Raw genomic sequence first — 21,897 nt, forward strand, 5'->3', positions numbered from 1 at the left:
AAGTTTGTGGTATATTGGGCCAAGAACGTCATTTTTACAAAAAGAGGGCTTTTTTGTATCAATTTAGTAAATAGTCGAGCTAAAACTAGCAATATAATAACAAACGGGCTAATTAGGTTATTTACATGTTTATTGAGCCTCATTGACCCATTAACATGAGCGACGGACATTGGATTCTATTTGCGTGCTGTTTGGGCCTGTACCATACATGTGAAATGGGCCTTAGTTGTCCTTTTACATATATTTTGGGCCCAAGTTATATAATCTCATTCCTATAGGGCCTTTAAATGACTTACATGTTTAGCGATACCTTAGTGGTTCACTTACATGGTTCATTAGGCCTTGGAATGAGTTTTGTATGTTTTTTTTTTCTTTTTCCGCGTAAACTTTGATTAAGGATCTAGTGAGACGTTTCATTTGGCACCATATAAGTGTACAAACGTAGCCTGTAGTTATAACCAGAGTCTCCCGGAGCGAGAGCGTGAGTTTGTGTATAGATCTATACGGGGGTGACACCCCACACCTGAGCTGTTCGCTACAGTTAGACTAGGCCAGTCTAGGGTGACAAACCATACCTTAAGCAAGTCGGCATCTAATAGACGTCATGACAGACGAAATTTTCATTATCAATTATGGTTATAATGGCTCACTTAAAGGAATTAACATTAAAAAATTTACGGGAAACCATTCTATGTTCTTTTTGGATGAAACGGGAAACCATTCTATGTTCTTTTTGGATGAAACGGGAAACCATTCTATGTTTTTTTGGATGAAACGGGAAACCATTCTATTTTCTTTTGATAAAATGGTAATCTATACGCACTGGTACTCAACCACGGGGTTGAGATTCCAACATTCTCTATCGCAGACAACATCGGGTTGTCTGGAATCATTCTCTTTCTATTTCTGCAAACATTAACACACATGCAATAATATAAGATCAGGCACAAATATTTCAAACCATTTCTTTTTACAAAATATCGGATTTTCTGGAAACGTTCGCTTTACTTTTACAAACAAAAGATAACAAAGGACATGCATGAATATATTCATAGTTTTAGAATGAGACTTACAAACTATTTTATAGAAAATATCGGATTTTATGAAATCACTATGAAAACTACTCTAAACAAGTACAAAACCATTTTATACAAAAATGCTTATGAACTCACCAACTTTTTAGTTGACGCTTTTCAAATCCACTTGTATCCTCAGGAAATCCAGTAGCAGGTAATATGCTCGACTAGAAGATCGAGTGGTGCGACTTCAAATTTTTTTAGTTTTATTACTTTTGTGTAACTGGTGAACAAGTTCAATATGTAAACTATGTAAGTGTTATTTCTAATGTATGATGTTTGGTTGGTATGCTTTATTCATATTCAATTGTTATGATAATGTACAGGAAGTCATCCGCCATCCCGGTTCGGGGGTGTGACACACACAAATGTTCTTTGTCATACTTCAGAAGAGGGAGTCCTCACACAAGGTCACCAAGTACGGTTTTGTTGATGTCCTTGAAATTTAAATGCGAGAGGCTTCGGTGCCAAATCCAACTATCATCCGAAGATGTTTCGAAAGAAGGCAAATGGATGGCTTCCCGACTATTGGTTTAATGTTCAAATAAAACATCTCTCCCTTTCTGTTGGATTTTAAAAGCACCGCCTTTGTTTTCTTCTCAATTATTTCAGATCCTTCATCGTTAAAAGAAACCTTCAGTCATGTACCTACAACCAATTGAGAAACGCTTATTAGGTTGTGTTGCAGGCCTTCTACATAGGCTACCTTCCGAATAAAGAATTTGCCATGTGATCATGTCATATCATTCGATCTCTCCTCTGGCGTTATATCCATACTTCACTTTGCCACCATCCTTTAACGTTTGGAATTCCCTGAGCTCTTCCCTCATCCCTATCATGTGACGCGAACAGCCAATATCGATGTACCGTTTAGAGTCGTACTATTCGTCACGAATTACCTACAAAAATCAGAGAGATTTAGGAACCCAAATTTGCTTGGGTCCTTGTGAGTTTTTCGTAATAACAGGAAATGTTATTGATTCATCTACTAAATAATATCTCTTTATTAACGTAGAATTCTCTCTTTTCATTATTTTGAAAACAATAATCCTTTCATCATTGGGATTTCTTTTAAAAGGAGTTTTTGTTTGTTTTGAGGCTATTTGTTGCTTAACAACCTTTTTGGCAATTTTCTTTTCCTCCTTTTTCAACTGAGCTTCGGAATCTTTGGAAGAGATTTCGGGTTCCGAAACTAGTTTGCATTTGCCTTTAACATCATTGAAGATATTGGCAGTTTTTTGAAAAGTTTGATTTAGGAGAAAAAGTTTTTTTGGCCTATACAATTGGTTTCGAAATTTGAGGTTTTGCACGAAATTCTATTTTCACAACAGGTTTTGTAACTGAAGGTTTCACAACCTGTTTCGGAACAAAATTTGGTTTCGAACTCTGAACAGGAGTAGATTTTACATTTCGAACCTGAGATCTCATTGAATGAACAGAATTATACTTAGAATTATGACTTTTCCAGAATTGTTCCTAGCTTGTTGATTTTTCTTATATCTACTGTTCATTATCTTTTTCTTAACTATCATTTCTTCAGCAGACAAATGAACCTTAGCTCTAGGATTTTCCTTTCGGATCTTAGGACAAGAATGTTCGGAAGAGGTTTCGCATGGGATGTCTTTTGTGCCACTAGGACTTTCCTGATTGCTACAGGGATTGGCGGAATTGATGGGATTTGAGACATATTTGACTTTCGTCTTCCAAGAGGTCAATTCGGACAGACCTCTTGTCTTATCGGCATTGTCTATGGGGCCATCCAAGAAAAATTCGGGACAACCATCAGCATTATCATCATTCACGATGGTAGTGAGTTCTGGAGTATCTTTTGTATCTAGTCCGGTCGTTATGAACACTTGGTTCAGAACTATTTTGACTTTCAGGAAAATGGCAACCTTTTCTTTTAAAACACCTGAACCTTTATTTTCAACAGTCCGAACATATTCAATAGAGTATTCAGAAATTAACTTATTCTTGGGTTCAGATTGTTTTCAAACAAAAACCGAACAATCAACCTCATCCTCTACAGAAATTGCACTCATGTCGCTCTCATCAAATTCAGAAACATTGCTAGCACCAAAAGTGTTTTCTGAACTCAATTTTGTGCATAACGAGTCAAATTTTTGCACAGTATCCGACTTAATTTTCTCTTTATCTTTTTTTATCCAAAACTGGTTTTAACATGTTCTTATGGTCTTTGGAATGAATGTAGGCTTCGATTTTGTCAAGTCCAACTCGGTATGCATCTTATACCTCTTCGGAAGAGACCATGGACTCGCACTTGTAGCAATTTGCATCGATTTCATCCTCTTTCAATTCAAGGAAGGGCAAAATCATTATGTGTATCTTTTTGCCTATTTCACAATCAAGATGCAGTTGGGTAATGTTAAAGTATAACCGTTTCGCAATCAAACAAAAATATTTTGTTGTTTTAAAAGCGCTAAATTGTCTCGTTTCAAATAAATGACATCATCCCTAGAGCTAGTCAACTCTAACTCCTGCTTCTCTATCCAAATTTGTCTCTCTTCACTTTTACTTGTTGTCCTACTGATTTGATCAGTTAGGTTAGAATTGTTTAGATGAGTTCTCTTTAAACTATCACTAAAACTAGATAAAGTATAATTCAAATCATCTAATTTAGATTCACAACGTGTAGCAGAAATTTTAACAGATTGAAGTATCGAGTGTACCTTGTTGATGATGTTTTCGCACTCCTTCACTTTTTTGAAACAGACTTCGCTGCGAAATAGCTTTCAGTAGGACGACCTGCATCAGTTGCGAATTCCTTCTGCTCCGAGACTTCGCTTTTCACCATCAGACATTTCTTAGCATACTTCTACATATCATCCTTCGCAACTAAGCATTCACCATGCGTCGGCTTTTGAACCTCTTCATCCTATGAATCAGTTAACCATACCTCAACTCTTCCAAAATCATCCCCATCCTCTTGCACAACCAAGGCAGGTTTCACATTCTCTGCATTCTTTCTCTTTCTCAGCTCTTCTATCTTCTGAAGATAGTCAGCTTCATTCTTTTCTTCTTCTTTTTTCTCATTCATCTATCTCAGTGTGCATTCTTTGGAAAAATGGTTCTTGCCATGGCAGTAGTTACAATCGTAACCCGAATCACCAAGCAACTTTTTCTCTTGGTTTTCCTCATCCTTTTGCGAACCTTTGAAGCTCTCATCTCTAGATTTCTCATAATTGAAGCTTCCCGCCCTGTTTCTGCCCTTGAATCAACTGAAGCTCTTTTTAATGAACTTTCTGGGATTAGAAACCATCATTGCATATTCATTTTTGGTTGGTTCATAATCCGAGAGGTCAGATTCTGACTCTTCTTCTGAAACCGTTTTACCCTTCGTAACCAGGACCAACGAACCCATACTAGATACAAGTTTCACGTCTTTTGTCACTTCATCTTCATGGGATCTCAGAATCCCCACCATCTTCGCCAACGTATAGCTTTTAAACTATTCATGAGATTTCACAGTTGAAACCGTTGCTTTCCATTCAGACCTCAAGCCCTTCATGAAAGTGACTTTTTGCTTTATAGTTTCACGCTTTATCTTGTGTTTCAATATTGTACTCAAGAGATGATTAAAGCGATTGAAGGTTTGATCCAATTTTTCTTCTGGCTTTTGAACGAAAGAACCAAACTCCGACAGAAGTAATATTTGAACATAATGTTCAAGATCTGCATTGCTTGAATAGAGTTCTTTCAACATGTCCCATATTTCCTTCGCAGTTTCACATGGAATTACCAAACGAAATGTGTCTGGAGGCAAGGCAAACCTGATTATCCTTGTAGCGTTTATTTTACTCAACAACTTTTCCTTACCATCTTGTGCAACGTCCTTAACAGTAAGAAGAAGTTTGTTGTATTCAGCTTGAGTCTTAATGGTTTTTCTTGTACTAGAATGCATGAAAGTCTGCACCGTGACTACCTCCCATATTAGGGTTCCATTATCCTCAAGACCAAGGATGTAGCCTTCAAAGTGTATAGCCCAAACTTCAGAGTCTTGTGGGAATAGGATTGGGATCCTGGTTGTCGATCCAATGCTGCTAGAAAGATTGAAAGATAAAGTATGTGGATCTTCTGGATTCATCTTTGACAAGATTATCGATACTGTAATGAATCTGATGTGTAAAATACTAATCGCGATTAGGGTAAAACAAAGACACAAATCTAACGTCTATAATCGATGATAACGATAGAGACGGCTAGAACAGATCTGATTAAAACTCAAAACCCTAGTAAACTCGACAAGAGATAGGCATATGTATTACACAATCTCCTGCTCTGATACCAATTGTAGCAACAATAAAATAATAATCGATAGATTCAAAACAGTTTATATGAATCAAACTACAAGAACAAAGATAGAATATGATTGAAAGGGTGCCGAATGCTTTATTATCAATATCTTAGAAGAGTTCGAGTAGAACTTCTATGTAAAGATACGTAGGGCAATCAAAACATTAACCCTAAAACAATACATGCACGATATATGTATAGTCTAACCCTAGCACCATAATGACGGATGGATAGGCCCAATTCGATAATAATAAAGACTAAATACATGGATAGCAAAATTGACACAACAAAATAAATATCCTAACAATAAAGGACTTCAGGATTTGGTGTTGTATCATGGGAAGCGATTGGGGTTATCAGACTTGTTGAGATTTCAGGGAGTAGTCATCTGGATTTCAAGATTTGTGTGATGATCGAGATTGGATAATAATGGAACGCTAGTATTGGTAAGTGCAGGTCATCGACAATTCAAATTATAAGGAGGTAAGATGGGTTGGGAATCCATCAAATTTTGTGGGTTGGTAGAGCTTCAATGAATCCAAGTGGGGGAGAATCATTTAGTTTTCCAGGAGTTGAATCAGGTGTGAAACTAGGGTGAATTTCACACCCCAATCGACAGGGAAGACACCTTAAGTGGTCATCTGGCTTGAAGTTGTGTAAGTTGGGAGTTCAGGAAACTTCCAACAGCTAGTTGGCATTTTCTTTGTGGTATAGCAGGCATGTGGATGGAACTAGGTGTGGGTTGTGTTAGAGCCTCGCTGTCGGTTCTTGCTTGATGAAGGCTTTGGGGTTCGAAGCATGACCTGAACACCTTATTAGATTTCAGATGGATGTGGGTTCGACTCAGGATGACTGGGGTTAATGTGGTAGAGGTATGTTAAGACCATGGGCGGTAACAGTGGCTGGATAGGCATGTCGTAAGACTACGGGGTGGCCGTAGCATTCACTGGATTGGAAGATAGTATTGGAAGTGTTGTAACTCTACGATGAGATCTTAGCATTCGCCAGGTTGAGATAGACCATCGTTTGGGGGTCGTTGGTATAAAGAAGGATTAGTTCATGCCTTGGGAAAGGCGGATAGGATTGTCGGAGAGCGTTTCTCTATTATAGGAGGAGGACCATTGGGGTCTTAGGCGGGGTTGGACCTTTGTAGCTATCAATGAGGGGAGACTCGTGGGCGTGGCCCGTTCGTTGGTATAGACTGGGTGAGACATGTGGGTGAGGCCCATGTGATTATGCTAATGCAGGTGGGACCTGGTAGAGACCGTTTGGGTCAAGGTATTGGATCGTGGTTTTAGTAGGGATGATTATGTATTTAGTGAGTTGAAAAGGGTGATGCATAGGATAGGGTAGCCTTATCAGTTGGACTTTCAAGAACCTGGTGGTTGGACCAGGTGTGAGACTAGCAGTCTCAGCGGTGGTTTGGGGATCTTTATATCCCAGTTTAGTGAATAATTGTCGTGAACCAGAAGATTTCAGCTGAAATACAAGTGTAAATCCTTGGATCTCCGGTTATAAGTTATGTACCGAGTTGTCTTTTTGTTGAAACTTGCGTTGGGAATTATGAGTATATATGTACAAGGTGTTTATTTAAGCAAGATATAAATTAAGGAAACTATATGCCAAGGGCATCAACTGAATAGTTTAGGGCAAATAGGGATGTTTTGAGTTATGATGACAGAAAAGGCCTTTATGATCGTGCTTTGGAATGATTCTACCTGTGCATAGGTATGGCAAGTTATGGGACTTCAGAATTATAGCACTAGCATATCGGTTCAGCTGTTAAGGAATCAGTGACTTGTTCAACACTAGAAGGTTAATTCCCAGATTGTCCCTTGTTGTGCATTATATTCATGGATTTGTTAACTTCAGAATGAGTATTTTACTCGAAGGATTATCTAATCCCTTTTTGTCAAGTAAAAAGTTTCCGGCAGCAGCAAATGGTCAATGATTTTGCTTTCCAGTGGAAACAACAAGTAATCAGAAGTTGGGTAGTCATTCTGGAATTCAAAGTGGAATTGAATTAGTAGTTGTTCGATATGGGTTGTCTGTTGTGGGGTCAGACAAGTTTAAGATTTCAAATTTCGAGTAACGTAGAAATGGTTATTATTCAGGGGTTAATTTAAGTTGAGTAAGGACCCGTTCATTGTCAGCATTTGGGAGCCCTGCTAAGGCTGGGTTCGGTTGCAGAATTGGTTCCTAGGGGGGCAGATTTTGCCAACCTTGAGAAACAAGGTTCTTGAGTTGGTGAAAGTCCAGTGGCAGCGTCTCAAGGTTTTTGATTGGACGTGGGAGCTGGAAGATGATTTGAGGGAGCACTATCCATAGTTATTTGGAGCAACGGATTTTGACAATGAAGTTTGATTCAATTTGGGGAGATTTGTAACACTCGATTCCAGGTATGAAATTATTTTCGATTGTTTATAATATTTTCTTTTGAAGGCCACGACGTGGTTATAAGCTTTTGGGCTGCGGGAGTTTAATGACCCACCACGACATGGTGTTTTTTGCCATGACGTGGTGGCGGCTGTTGGAGAAAATCCTAAAGTTTAATGGTTGAGCATATTTAAACTCCTTAACCCGTTCATAGCCCCCCTCCCATCAGCCTCCATCTCTCCAAATCGTCTCTTGCAAACCCTAGCTCCCATGTGTGAGTTTTTAGCCTCAAATTGTGTGTGTGTGTTTGGTGCTTGTAAAGGAAGAAGGTGGTGGAAGATCTTATTAGGAGTCCAAAGTAATGTAGGTCCAGGATTTTATCTTCCTCAAGCATCTCAAGAAGGTATAAAGTCTTCATCTTGATGAGTTAGTTGATAGATCTATGGATTTTTCCCACTTTTCTCTATGCCTTGTTGTTTTGGAAGGTTGAATCTCATAAAGCTTGCAACTTTATGAATCGCCATGCCATTTGGAGCATATGGCTCTTTAGATCTGACTTAGATTTAAGTTTTGAGGCCATGCATGGAATCTTGGCCCTTTTGACCAAATTTAACCTAATATGAATTCAAGACATGCATTGGTCATGCATATCTGAAAAGCACTTATTTTTATGATGTGTTGGGTGTTAGAAACTCTTCTAGAGCCTTTGGGCAAGTAACTTTAAGGACTGAGTGAATATTCCTTAATCCATGTAGTATTTTGGGCCTTAAAGCCGAGATCCATACACTTTGTAGGGTTCTATTGGATAAAGTTGGAAACTTTATCCATTTAGACCGTATTATGGACCAGTTCTGAGTTGGAGACCCTTTAGAATCGAAGAAAATGGTTGAATGCGTTAGGCTGCTGAAAATCCTGTTACCACGACGTGGTGGAGGCATTTGTCGCGACTATTTTGTCGTTTTCGACACCACATCGTGGTAAAGGGCTACCACAATGTGACGGTCCACTGAGTTAGCTTTTCTTGACTTTTGGACCGTTTGACCCAGTTTAACCCAATGGGGTATTTTGGGTATTCAAGATTATGTTTGAGAATTGGTCTTTTGTTGGTTAAGCGTTGGTTAGAGCCGAGATTCGGAGTCGGGACCTCATCAACTATTGTTCAGATTCAGAGGAGAGTGTTCCTTACAATGGTTAGCGGGCCGATGACACTAATGCCGACCCATGGTTTATTATGTTAGGGTTCTAGATGTCTCCATCACTCTTACATGTGTATGTGTTTGTATGCTTAGTGGGCAGGGCCCAATAGGTAACATGTATGCTATTGTTTGTCATACTTGTATGTTTGTATGTTGGGCGGGGCCCGTTATGTGAGTTAGGGCGAGGCTCGTTATACTCAATGGGCGGGGCCCTTTATGCGAGTTAGGGTGAGGCCTGTTATACTCAGTGGGCGGGGGCCATTATGCGAGTAAGGGTGGGGCCCGTTACATTCATCGGGCGAGGCCCATTATATGTTGGTATGTGTGGTATGTGGTATTTGGGGAAAACCCACTAAGCTTCGTGCTTACGGTTTTCAGTTTATGTTTCAAGTACTTCTGGTGCAAGAGGGAAGAGCTCGGGGTGATTGCAGTGCACGAACAATATTGTACCGCATTTTCATGATAACTCTAATATTTTATGACGTATTTATACATTTGTTCCAATTGGGATTTATGATGATATTTTGGGATACTGTTTTATTAATTTAAAAATGAAACTTTTGGGTCTTATTTTTTTGGGACGTTACACAAAGAGTCAATTTGTTTCTACTATCAATTGAAGGGACATTGGAAATGAAGCTGCCCAAAATACATGAAAGATCTTAGAGATAGTAATGCTAAGTCGTGTGACTATGCTCCAAGTACATCCATTATCTGACTCCATTATTTTATAAGTTCCCATTCATAGACTCTTAATACATGATGTGATGATCATATTTTTATGGTATTAAAGGAGCTAAGAGAAAGAAGAAAGCTTGAGGAAGGTGAGCTAAGTCTGATCATGAGAAATGGACTTTGGTCACGTGGTTTGAAAATCATAATTTGGAGCTACTACTGAGGAGTTGGGATCATTTAATAGATTGCTATTACTCTTCGGAGATGTCTAGAAACATGGTTTTCATTTTATGCATTATAAGGACAAGTTCCAAATTTCATTTATTTTCAATAAAGTCAAATTTTGGTTTATATGGTTGCCTTATTGTATATTTCCTTGCAATGACATTTATGAAAGTGTAGGTTACATTTCTAATATTAGCAATATTAATTGTGGATTTGATTCTTATAATATCACTTGTAGTATTTTCATAATTAGCCAAGTGAAAAGAAATCTCATCACCAACTAGACAGATACTTGTTGTTGTACGCATTGTATATGAGAATCTTGTTCATCTAAAAATTACGATTAATTCATTGATCACATATTTATGTGAGTCAAATGAAGGACTATTGGATCTAGTACATGTTCATATGAACTCTTCAGATCCAACATAAATGACGATAAATCTATTCATCGTGATTTACTGATGCTTCTGTAAATATGGTTGTATTTTTTAGATTAAGCATAGTTTTGATATTTTGAAAGAATTCAAAGAGTACCCGAACGAATATGAACAATCTATTAGGTAGAAAGATAAAGTTCTCCAATCTGAGAAGAAAGAAGAATGTTTTAGTACCATGTTTTATGATCGTCTTAGTGATTGTGGATTTATATCATAATTGATCCTCAAAAAAAATATCTTAGTGCAATTGTATGATTAAGACGAGGAATCAGATATTGTTGGAAATAGTTTAATCAAGAGATGAGTCATACTTTTTTCCAAATCAAGTTGTAGAGCCATGCTCTAGTAACTATGAATCATATCTTGAAACATATTTCAAACTAACAAGGATGAAAACACCTCCAAATATGTGGAGTAAAATGTTTATTACTCTAGCACATATAGAATTGGAGTTGTGATGTTTTCGTTAATCAAGAAACAAAAGATAAACTAAGACCTATTCTATGAAGTTTTATCTTGTCAAGAATCCACATGAACTTTTGAAGATTTGTTTCAGGTCGGTAAGGAATGTTCCTTGAGAGAAAACTCATATGTCAAGAAGTCAGTGAGATTCGTATTGATCTTGAGAGTTTCAAATGTCAACTAACAATAAACCTTTTAGTTATGACTAGCATGCAACTTGAGGTTGATAACCTATCGTGTTTGATTGGCACATTCTTATTTCTCTGCACTTGTAGTTGAGTTGGCAATTCTTATGAGTTTTATGTTTTCATTTAGCTGCAAAAGTAAAAGCATGTTGGTCAGTGAAAGTACATTGATGAATAGCAAACACGATGTTGATCTGAATTGATGGTCATATGGAAATATGGATATGTTTCCATAATGGGAGATACTTGAAAAGTCTACATGTGAGTTGGAAACTTTGCAAGAGAAGTATTTAAGGAGTGTACCTTGAATTTGAGCCTTCATTACCATGGAACTGTTTCTAGCAACAAATTTCCAATGGGATATTCTGTAATATCAAAGACTCAGTCTTTGAGACTTTGGAATCTTGATATCGCAAGAGATTAATACATGTTAAGTTGGAATTCCATCACATCTTGGATAGAGATAAGAATTTGGAAGTTTGAAATGAACATCATTGGAATAATGTCAAATTGATCTGTTCACAAAGGAATGACCATAGAGAGGCACAGTATGCATGTTTATAACATGACATGATTGATGTTTAATTCAAGTGGTTAGTTAATTACTCGAAACATTATACAATGAATAAATTCGTAATTATTATGGTGATTAAATAATAAAGATTATTTATATTCAATAGTTTTGAGACCATAGTTAATTAATTTATTATTGTGTTTTGTCACACCCCGACCAATGGCGGAAAACGCCGGGGTTGCGACGTGAACAATTGGATCACAGTCAACCGCATATATTGAACATTTAACTTATTTAAATTAATATATTATAGACGTTCTAATTCAGAATTGAAATTACATTAACTTTATAATAAATAAACACTAACAATTTGTTTATCGATTTACACAAGAAACTTTATAATACATACAATCTTATTATAGTTCGTATTAGTATTTTGCATCCGGGATTTTTGTGAAACAATAACCGAGCTATATTACTTGATCCCGCCTTCGTGAAGCACAATAAAAGCTTGGTGCTTGTTGTCCTAACGACGGTTCATCAACGTCGTGAATAAAAGCAAAAATAAAACAAGAAGTTGTCGTCCGTTTTGTTTCGTCAAACGAGGGTTGTAGCTAGCAACCACAGACGGGATGTCAACCCGTAAAGATCTATACACACATTCTTCGCTCACAAAGGATTAACGGTTATTACAAAGGACTTTACTAAGTTGCAACTCTTAGTTGAATGAATGAGAAACTTCCACAAAAATCCCAAGTTTTAGTTATAGTTCAACAATTGTCTTTGTTCGGAAACTTGTTAAAAAAAAACAGAAACTATTTCCTACAAGAATCTTGACTGTACCCCGACTGTAAGTGATTTTGATCCAAACCTGTTGTGTTCATAAAAAAACACCGAGACTTATTGACAATCTTTGTACAACACATATTTTTCGTTATAACGACACTTTTTATGTCTCAAATGAAAAATGAATAATATCATAAATTATGTCTTTTTCTCTATTATAATTTTTTTAGGTATGTGTTAGGTTACTTTGAAAATTTATAAATTCTTACGAAACGTATGTTTTAGGTTGAGAAGCTTTCAACACATATTTGGTGATTTTTCATGCGACCACAATATGTAAGGGTATTTTTGGAAATAAAAGTTGCATGCAAAACTTAATCTTTTCTTAACGTAAAAATGCCATCAAATATTTATATATAAACATTAATAGCTTAAGTTTTTAGTTTATTATTTACTTTCATGTGTATCCCCCCCCCCCCCCCCCCCCCGGCGGGATTGTTTATTAATAAATAAAAGGGGTCGTGAATACTCACTTTCGTCGCGTATCATTTTTAGGTTCAAGAATGTCGAGATGTTCCCGGTTCTTCCAAGGCTTACGATGGAAGTGTCTTTGGAGGATCTTTTCATAACAATGACAAATTATTAAGTTAGAAATCAACATTTATTCAAATAACCAAACTGGTTATATTTTTAAGGTAGAGTTTATAAGGTGAAGATGGAGTCATTACCTTTTTTCCTAAGTTATCAAAAGTAGGTTGCCAAAAGAAGGTTTGAACACAAGTTTATTAGCAACCAAAGAGATGGATCTTCTTGGGTTTGTGATTACTCGAAAATGGCTTCTTGTAGGGTAGTTTAAATATCGAAATTTTGACAGCAAAACAGTGAGTTTTTTTACAGCAAAACAGTGAGTTCTTGACAACAAACTGGTAAGTTTTTTGATCACTTTTGGTCACACGAAAACAACTTTGTATAGGGCTGATTTGTTCTCATTTTTTGACAGCAAAACATAAGGTTTTTTACAGCAAAACATTGGGTTCCTAGATGTTAAAAACCACTAAAAAAACGTTTTTGACGTACTTTATATCCATTCATAGGTATTTTCGAGTACTGCAACTTTCTTTTAGATTCCAATAGCTAATCCTTCGTGGCACCAATGACGGTTTTATTATGGCACCAATGGAGGAACCATTGGTGAAATCTTTTAATCAGAGGTCTTTATGTCATAGCATCGGTTACGGACTCATGGTAGCACAATTTTAGAAGCATTATACTTTGTCGATATACAAGTATGAATGTTAAGTAGCTCCTTGTTTCAATGTTTTGGCTCTCAAAAATTCAGCAAGAACATAATATAAGGAAGAGAGGCAGGTTAAGGGGTATTTTTGGGATAAAAACAGGGTGAAAACAGGTTCTAAATGGCTATGACAGAAAGTTAAAAAGGAGGAGACAGCAGCTTCATTTTTTCTTCTGTTTTTCATGGGTTTCGTGGAGAGGGGAGGGGTGTAAGGAGATTGATTTTCTGATATGATATTGAGGGTATTCCCAGAATTTGTTTGCTATGAATTTGAAGTAAGGAAGGTGAGAGGAGGATGGCATCGAATTTATAGGAAAGGAAAGAGTGAGGAAAGTGTCATCAAATCTCTTCAAGATTTTACATCATTAACTAGATTGGTAACCCCCGCTTCGCGGGGGGCAGACGGACCATCCAGTTTCTCCACAAAAGATGATTTAGAATTGTATTACATCTCCTGAAGAATCTCTTTAACTTAATAGTAACCACCATATACCTGATCATGTATATGCTAATGACATACCGTACACAAATGAGTAAATTCAAACACAATAACTGGACACTTGTTTACAACATTGGAGTTAAAACTGTTTTCTTATTAATGCATTGTAGTTTGAAGTAATTCCCTTGTCCTTCCCTTCTATCTTTTCCTACTGAAGATGAAGCAATGCAAGGTATATGATGTGCAGAAGATTTTATTCTTATGCGAGACGCAGACGTATATCTGAAACTTCAAACAACCAAGTTACGATAAATACGTTAACAAATAACAATATTTATTACCCTGAGTGACACATCAGAATAATGTTATGTTGTCATGCATTTGTTATTATTGAAATTTATTTTGGAAGAGAGAAAGGTTCTGGTGGGCAAACATTTTAGCGAACACCTTGGGCAAACAGTTTAACATCTAATCATCATATAACAAAACAAATGTCTTTCAATAATTTGAAGAAAAATGCATCTTGTAAAGCTTATTACTACTTCTGAAAATCACCCAATTTTATTCAGTGCCTAATCATCAGTGCTTTTATACTCAAAAATACTTCATAATTATCTAAATTCATTATAATGGAAAGCCAAACTTTTCTACGAATTTGATCTCATTGAACAAAGTACTTGACCAAACAGTCAATCAGGTAAACTTCCTATGAGGCTATGATTGAGACTGAAAAAGATAGAAATGAGAAGAAGTAACCAATATTGACATCAAAAACTTATTTCTCCCTTTTCAACTCCATGTGCTCAATTGTTTTAAAGCATTTAAAAGTTGGATTCATATATCCAAGAATTGACCTGCAGAATCAACCAAATGAATTATAATATCTTTAATTCAACTGAAAGATTAATTTTACAAAAAGAACCAACTACATAACACTAACACCATAAAACATATGTTAATTTTAACAACATAAAATACACATACATGTAAATATAAACCCATAAATTGTAATTTGAAAAACAATATAAAAACAAAAATGCAAACATCTAACAAATCAATCAATATGTAGCTATACCACAAACGTATTCTTTCTTATGGCTTTTCAAAGACTTTGGGATCTGACTTATTTGTGATGACATGTGTAACAGGATGCAGATCTTTCATTTTTAAACATACTCCAAAAATAAAGCCAATTTTTTTTAATTGAAAAGCTTTTTACCTAAGTAACCATCGGTTCCCTTCTTAATATGTGAAATAAATCACATTAAGGGCTTCTACACATTACCATATTGGCATTACAATGTTTAGCATGGAGCATTCTTTAGTGCTGAAATATTCAAAAAAATTAACAGAAAAATAGTGACTGTTACTTAAACCAAAAGGAAAATAATAATGGAAATGAAAAAGAAAAACGGGTACATCCATGTAACCTTCCATTAACCCATCTAATTCAACCCTCCATGCGTTTGGATCTTCCTGTCCGAAAGCTGTTGACACCTCAAGATGAGATAAAACATTATCTCCTTCCTCATAGTAATTCACCCTGTCAAAGTCACAGTTGTTGTAATTTGTAAATGTTATATACAGCAAGCTCAATAAATCTAGGGGTTGAGACAAATGTGTTCAAAAGTTACCCTGATTTGGTCTTGTAATGGCTCCACAAATGAGCGGTGTTAAATATGAGAAAGTCAGCTCCTTTCCATCTGGATGAGGTCCTATCAACAATATCAACCATGAATACTAACAGATTTCAGCATATTTGAATAAGACCTAATATGAAACATATTTTCACCAAATCTCCACACGAAAATCACAAATACAGGAGGTCATGGGCAAATGTAAGTTCTGTAAGCTCAAAACTCCAATTTAGAAAATACATACTTGTGGGTGTGGTGGTATTCCTGTTGTTTTTGGTATTGTTTACCCATCTCACTGTAGTGGCGATACAATCGTCGATCAATTGCCCGTCACTTTAGAAGCCATATTGGTGTGAAAGAGAAGGACGATAAAAAATTTTGGATTCCTCACTTCAAGTATCAGATAGAAGTTATTATCAGTAGAAATAAAACTCAAATTTGATATATGAAGAATCGTCTTGACGCTTTGATATGGCTGGATCTACTACGCAAGTAGCATACTCGGATCAAGAAACATCTCAATCCAAAAGATAAGGGTGTTCTGGTACAGGAAGTCTAATTAACGCATACTAAAAAGAAGCTAGTTTTCATATTACAATATAGAATGTTCTTTAATATTCCCATGACGATTATACAAAACGACAATCGTACATAGAAAGTCACATATAAAATAAAAACTATAAGATTAATGAAACAAATGTTTAAAGTTTACCTCTTTTGTCCAAAGACAGGTTTCCATCTGCTAATGTTTTAGACATGTGTTGAAAAACCCCAAATTAAGCTTTCAACACTGAAAATAGAATCCAATAGCGACTTTTCACTGCTGTTGCCCAAATTGTGCCTACATTTACGTTTTTATCAAGACTCCATTATATTTTGTGAGTTTGGTTATTCAAAAAATCAAATCAATCATTATATTGAATAAAAGTTAAAGTTTATAAATTAAACTAACCATTGCTGGTAAGCTTGTGGTTTGAGACCCAAAATTGCAAGCCTTCCATTTGACCTGCATCATACTTCCAATTTTTTGCTTCATAATAATTATATTAAACTGATAGAAACTTCAAAAAATATTTTCTTTAACATTCAAAGACTGGATGGCAAAAGAAACCTTATGAGCTGGTTACAATCGTTGTGAATGCCTCAAAGGTATGTCATCGAACATGTGGTAAGCAAAGCTGATAAGAAGAGCAAATTCCAATCTTAGAAACAAAGTAGAGAAAGCAGACAGAGTTGGTAGAAAAAGAAAGTGTCGATTGAAGTCAAAATCAATTACCCAACTGAATCCATTGTACTCATCTGCTCCCTTCACAATTTCTTTTCCAAAACCCATGGCGCGTTTCTAGGTCTGTAATCATCAAAATTACAGAAATCATTTTACAACATTGTTTTATAAACTCCCATGTATATAGATTTTATGTTCCCAACAACTTCTTTTTGTTGGCAGGTCAATGAAAGGGATTCATATTGTGCATTTTTCTTTCTTAGCACGTCGAAATGAGTTAAAGTTACTTTTTTGTTTTCATATAAAATAATATTTCAGTAATTAAAGTGAACATTTTCTAGAGCAATTGAAGTTGTAAGTGTAGAAGTAAGCATGGCAAAAACTTCAGGGTCTGGTCTTGGAACGGGAAGAATGTGTTTCTTACTTTCATTTATTTCTTTATTATAGTAACATACTTTTAATCCCTTCTATTATAGGATTGCACTTTAAAATCTACATATTAGGCTGTTGCAGTTTAGATTGGTAACTCATCTAATAGCTGATTGAAAAAATTTGAAATTAATTTCAGTAAATACATAGAAAAAAATTTAATAAGTCAATAAACTTACTTTTGCGGTCTCTTGAAGAGCTATGAGACTTTCTTCAACATGTTTCCTCTTTAAAGACACGTTATCAACTTCTTGTAGCAATTTTTTAAAAAGGGTCTCCCTGTTAAAAAGTGAAAAAGACATAAAATCGTTAAATTTATTTAAAGTAAATTTCTGAAACCAAGTAAGTTGAATCTGCCAGATGGAACGACAACATCACCACCTCCAAAATGGAAACCATTTGCAGCTGCGTTGCCAAGTTGCATGGCATCATCTTGTATTCTGCATAAGGGAAGAAAAAACAAAACACCCATTAATAAATTAATATTTGATGGTGCTTTTTTATTTACCCAATGATTAAGTAGGCTTGCATGGGACGGAGGGTGGTGTTTTTGGTTTAGATGTGTATACATAAAGTCAAAGTGGGATGCTCTAATTGGTAGATTTTCAAAGTACAACGTTCTAAGTCAAAAAGTACGATGTCGGAATTGGTAAGTGGATGTATAGCAACACAACTTTCGTTATTATGTTTGTTATAACATCCTACTTTCTTTTATTTCTATTATGATATTATACTTTTATTTTTTTTCTTATTAAAGTACTGTACTTTGAAATATCAACCTAATTATAGCAGTGTACTTCCACTTTGAAAAAAGCTACTCAATTTTAAAACGAAATTTGCTTTGTAATTAGATGATATTGCTATAATATGATAGATTTTGCAAAGTAATCTCTAGAAATGTTGAATTTCACCAAAGAAACACCAGGGGCAAAATGGTGAAAAGTTGAACTGGATAGGAGAAAGCCATCTGTTCAATTAAAAATTACTATTTATGTGAGGGAATGACCATTTCACCCTTCTGTTTAGAGTAAATGACCGTTTTACCCTTATGTTTAAAAGTGATGTTGAATAACAAATGTGTAATTATGTGTGAAATTGACAATTTAACCCTTCTGAAAGTACCTTAATGCCCTGAAATGCAGCCCAATCCTTCAGTACATCTGGATCAACTGAGATGACAGCCACCAAAGAGAGTTCAAGCTATCACTTATCACAGAAAAATAGTAAACATGTTATATTTAGATTAATATGTTTCATAAAGCAAATGGTGTTCATTAATAGTGAACATGTTATACTCGCCACCATTTGCCATCTGCAGTTCCATGTTTACCCAACACCCAACATATCACCTGTTTTTAAAATACAATAAAATAAAAAAAAGATAAAAACACCCAACATATCACCTGTGCATAAAATCGTTCCCTAGAACCTTGAAATAAGAACCAACTTGGAGCTGCAATTCGGCTTCAAATGGTGTAAACATCTTTTCTTACATAACAGGTCCTGTGTAGAATAAAAGATTACATATCTTATTTTGTTGCTCCTTTGTAGCTTAAACTAACAGCCAACTCATTTGGTAAAATGTGACAATACTCATCAATTATAATGGAAAAAGTAACCCATTGGACACTAAGTTGACTGCAACCTCGTAAAATTACATAAACTTAAACGACATTCCAACATACCTACACCAAATCCTAAGTGACCGTACAATAGGGTATCTCAATGTCCTGTTTAAATCAACGAACCAAAAAATTACTCAATTCCAGGCGTAACCTAAAAACACAGAAACAGATGAAATAAATTAAAGATTGGGATCGATAGGTCTAGTATGAAATAAAAACTTCAGAATTGGATCGGATAAAAAAATGGAACCTGAAATTGATTGTTACTTAGATGCAGAAATCATCGAAAATACTAAACCCTCCCGAACTTGAAGTACAACAGAACGATTCTTTTTTAACCTGGGATTGTTTTCTTACGAAAAAGAAAAAATGAAAAATGAAATAGAATGAAAATCCTTGATGTACAGGTTCTTGGCACCAGTCGGTAGAAATGGATTTTTTTTCACCAAAAAGAAAAAAAAATGGCAAATCCTTGTTGCAAGCTGAACAAAAAAAAAAGAAAAATAAAAAATGAAAAATGAAAAATGATTACATTCCATCTTTGTGTCCAGCAATTCAAATGATATCAACTCTGGCACATAAGTATAAAGATCCAATCTACTATAATTGAACAGTTTAAATCTTTATACCAATTCACTTGATAAATAACTTCTTAAAATGTACCTGGTTTTGACAAATACAATTACAATCTGTCCGAAAGAGGCATAAAATAGAATCAGACTCCGATTTTGACTTTTGAGTAAAAGTCTATCCAGTTTCTTTAACCCAGAAGTGAACCTCATTCTTTGATCTTTGAACAACTATTAGCTTTAAATCTAGGGAATATCGAATAGAAAGAACTGATCCTTCACTTATTGTATCAGTTGTTGAAGCAAATTGAGGGGTATAAAGGGAAGTTTTCCAAGAAACAACCTAACACATGAGAACAAACTCATACATTTAATACCAAAGAATCAAAAGGAAATCGATGTAAGTTGTTCTATATGTACCTGTTTAGTGCTGGATGAGATTAATTTTTTTTTCCATCATCATAAAATAAATCCCTTAATCCATTGTTTGTGCATCTTAGAGGTGGATGTTGGTTGTTTCTCTTTTGACAGCTGTGTTCCTTGTTTCTCCTTTGACAGCTGCACAGATCGCCATGTCTGAAGAGATTCTGACGAACAGTATTCTTAATATAACAGGTATTTGCAATAAATCTATTAAAAGCATTTGTAGTAAAACTATTAAAAATCTTGATAAATACCTGCAATTCCTTACAGAGAAATCTCATCCACAACAAGGAACTGCAGCCCTGTGTAATACCTTTGGGGATATAACGGTGGTGTTCTCGAATAGGAAAACTCACTGAAAAGCAAAATAAATATAAATCAAATGACATCTGAAGTGCGTTACTTAAAAATTAGTGGTTAGCAGATTTAGGGGGAATTAGTTATCCTTGTAGGTATGTCGGTCAATTTCTATTCCATAGAAAATTTATTAAATATAAGCGAATAAATGAAGCCACCTTAGAATGAAATCGATTTTAAAATCGTCGGCATCAGACCACCTTTTGATGAAATCGACATCAAAACACCTTCGATAATCCGTTGTAAGTCGGGGTGTAATGGTTATGGCCGGGCTGCTGAGCCGCTTTGCTTGTCGCAGTCAGACCCTCATCCTTTCAGCATATAATTTGACAGAAGTTTGGAGGCAAAATGGATGGAAAATGCTAAAAAAAATATGAAGGTGCAGCCTTCAGTTTTGTTGGATGCACGGTATGCACAATATTGCTCTGTAGAATGATTAGGAAGTAAATGAGCATTTTACCCTTATATTCCAAATTAAATTTAGTCGTGTAGATTAACTGATTAACCCATTAAAAAGGTGGATTGTAGAGACATACTTTGGTTCTGTGTCGGTAACCGAAATTCCAAGAATGAATGAATTTGTACTTTTGGGTAACTTGTGTCAAAAGCTATAGCTATACTGCAATCTCCAATTGCATCAATGACTTCACCCAAATATTGGTTTGCAACAGCATGATTGTAGAAACAAACAGCTGCAAATGAGTATGATTCTATACTCTTTGATATTGCAACACTATAATGATCTACTGCTTCTGTATGCTTACCATTCTAAAAGGCTTCATTTCCTACATTCTGATTAACCCAACTAAAAGAAATTAAATTCACACTGAATGTTAAAACAAAGACGAATGTTAGCTATCTATAATTCCATACCTTGCAGTGTAAAACCAATGTTTGAAGAGTATTTGTTGGACAGATTTGCCCTTAATGTTGAAGAATATTTCCCATAGAGTGAAGTGTACCTCAGTACCTGGGATTCAAAAACAAAAACCAATATTTCATTCTTTGATTTGTTTGTTTGAACAAATCTCATAAACCAATGATCAGTATTAGTTAGAGACGACAAAAAAAAATATGAGAAATCAGTAAAACTTTTAACAAACAGTTGGTGGGCAAATGTTTCAAATCTCATAAACCAATAGAAGAGTATTTGTTGGACAAAATAGCACCATTCTGCAACAACACATCTGCTGCTGCTGCTGTGACTGAACCACCAACAGCCGCCCAATGCAACGCCGTCTGCATCACACCGTCAACCGCCTGCACATCCCCACCATGCTACATCGCCAACAAAAGTAGCCCATATTTGAGAATGGATGTAACCGATGAAAGCATACCTCGATAATGTACTGAGCAACATCGGGGAAGTTATTGACGGACGCCCATTGAAGGGGGTAATAGCCATTTGCATCAGGTTGAGAGAGAGAAACGACATCATCTACGACGAATTATCGCAGTTTCAGCAGATCGCCATAAGCAGGAGCGCTAAAGACATGAAAGACTGATAAAATTTCGATCTCTGATGAAGGCATTTTTTTTTGTATAATTTGGGGTTTTGATTTGGGAGTGCTAGAAACAACTTCTTGAGATGGGATTTGAAGGAGAATCACTCCTTTGTGGAGTGGTTGAAGATTGCAACTTGAAATTGGG

General features: G+C 35.7%; 2 long non-coding RNA genes across 2 annotated transcripts; both read right to left on the reverse strand.

Moving 5' to 3' along the window:
* Positions 1-16,332: 16,332 nt before the first annotated feature.
* On the reverse strand, positions 16,333-19,234 carry LOC145107355 (uncharacterized). Its single transcript, XR_013707831.1, has 10 exons — positions 19,149-19,234; positions 18,959-19,049; positions 18,677-18,776; positions 18,396-18,479; positions 17,655-17,713; positions 17,453-17,552; positions 16,896-16,967; positions 16,731-16,797; positions 16,572-16,625; positions 16,333-16,460 (listed from the first exon to the last, which is right to left on the reverse strand). It is a non-coding gene; the product is annotated as an uncharacterized LOC145107355 (long non-coding RNA).
* Positions 19,235-19,742: 508 nt separating this feature from the next.
* LOC145107362 (uncharacterized) lies at positions 19,743-20,173 on the reverse strand. The gene is made up of 3 exons (XR_013707833.1): positions 20,145-20,173; positions 19,888-20,054; positions 19,743-19,810 (listed from the first exon to the last, which is right to left on the reverse strand). It is a non-coding gene; the product is annotated as an uncharacterized LOC145107362 (long non-coding RNA).
* Between the last annotated feature and the right edge of the window lie 1,724 nt (positions 20,174-21,897).

The sequence above is a fragment of the Lactuca virosa genome, chromosome 1 (assembly GCF_052849685.1).
Source record: "Lactuca virosa cultivar CGN04683 chromosome 1, Lactuca_virosa_CGN04683_v6, whole genome shotgun sequence".
Classification (NCBI taxonomy): Eukaryota; Viridiplantae; Streptophyta; class Magnoliopsida; order Asterales; family Asteraceae; genus Lactuca; species Lactuca virosa.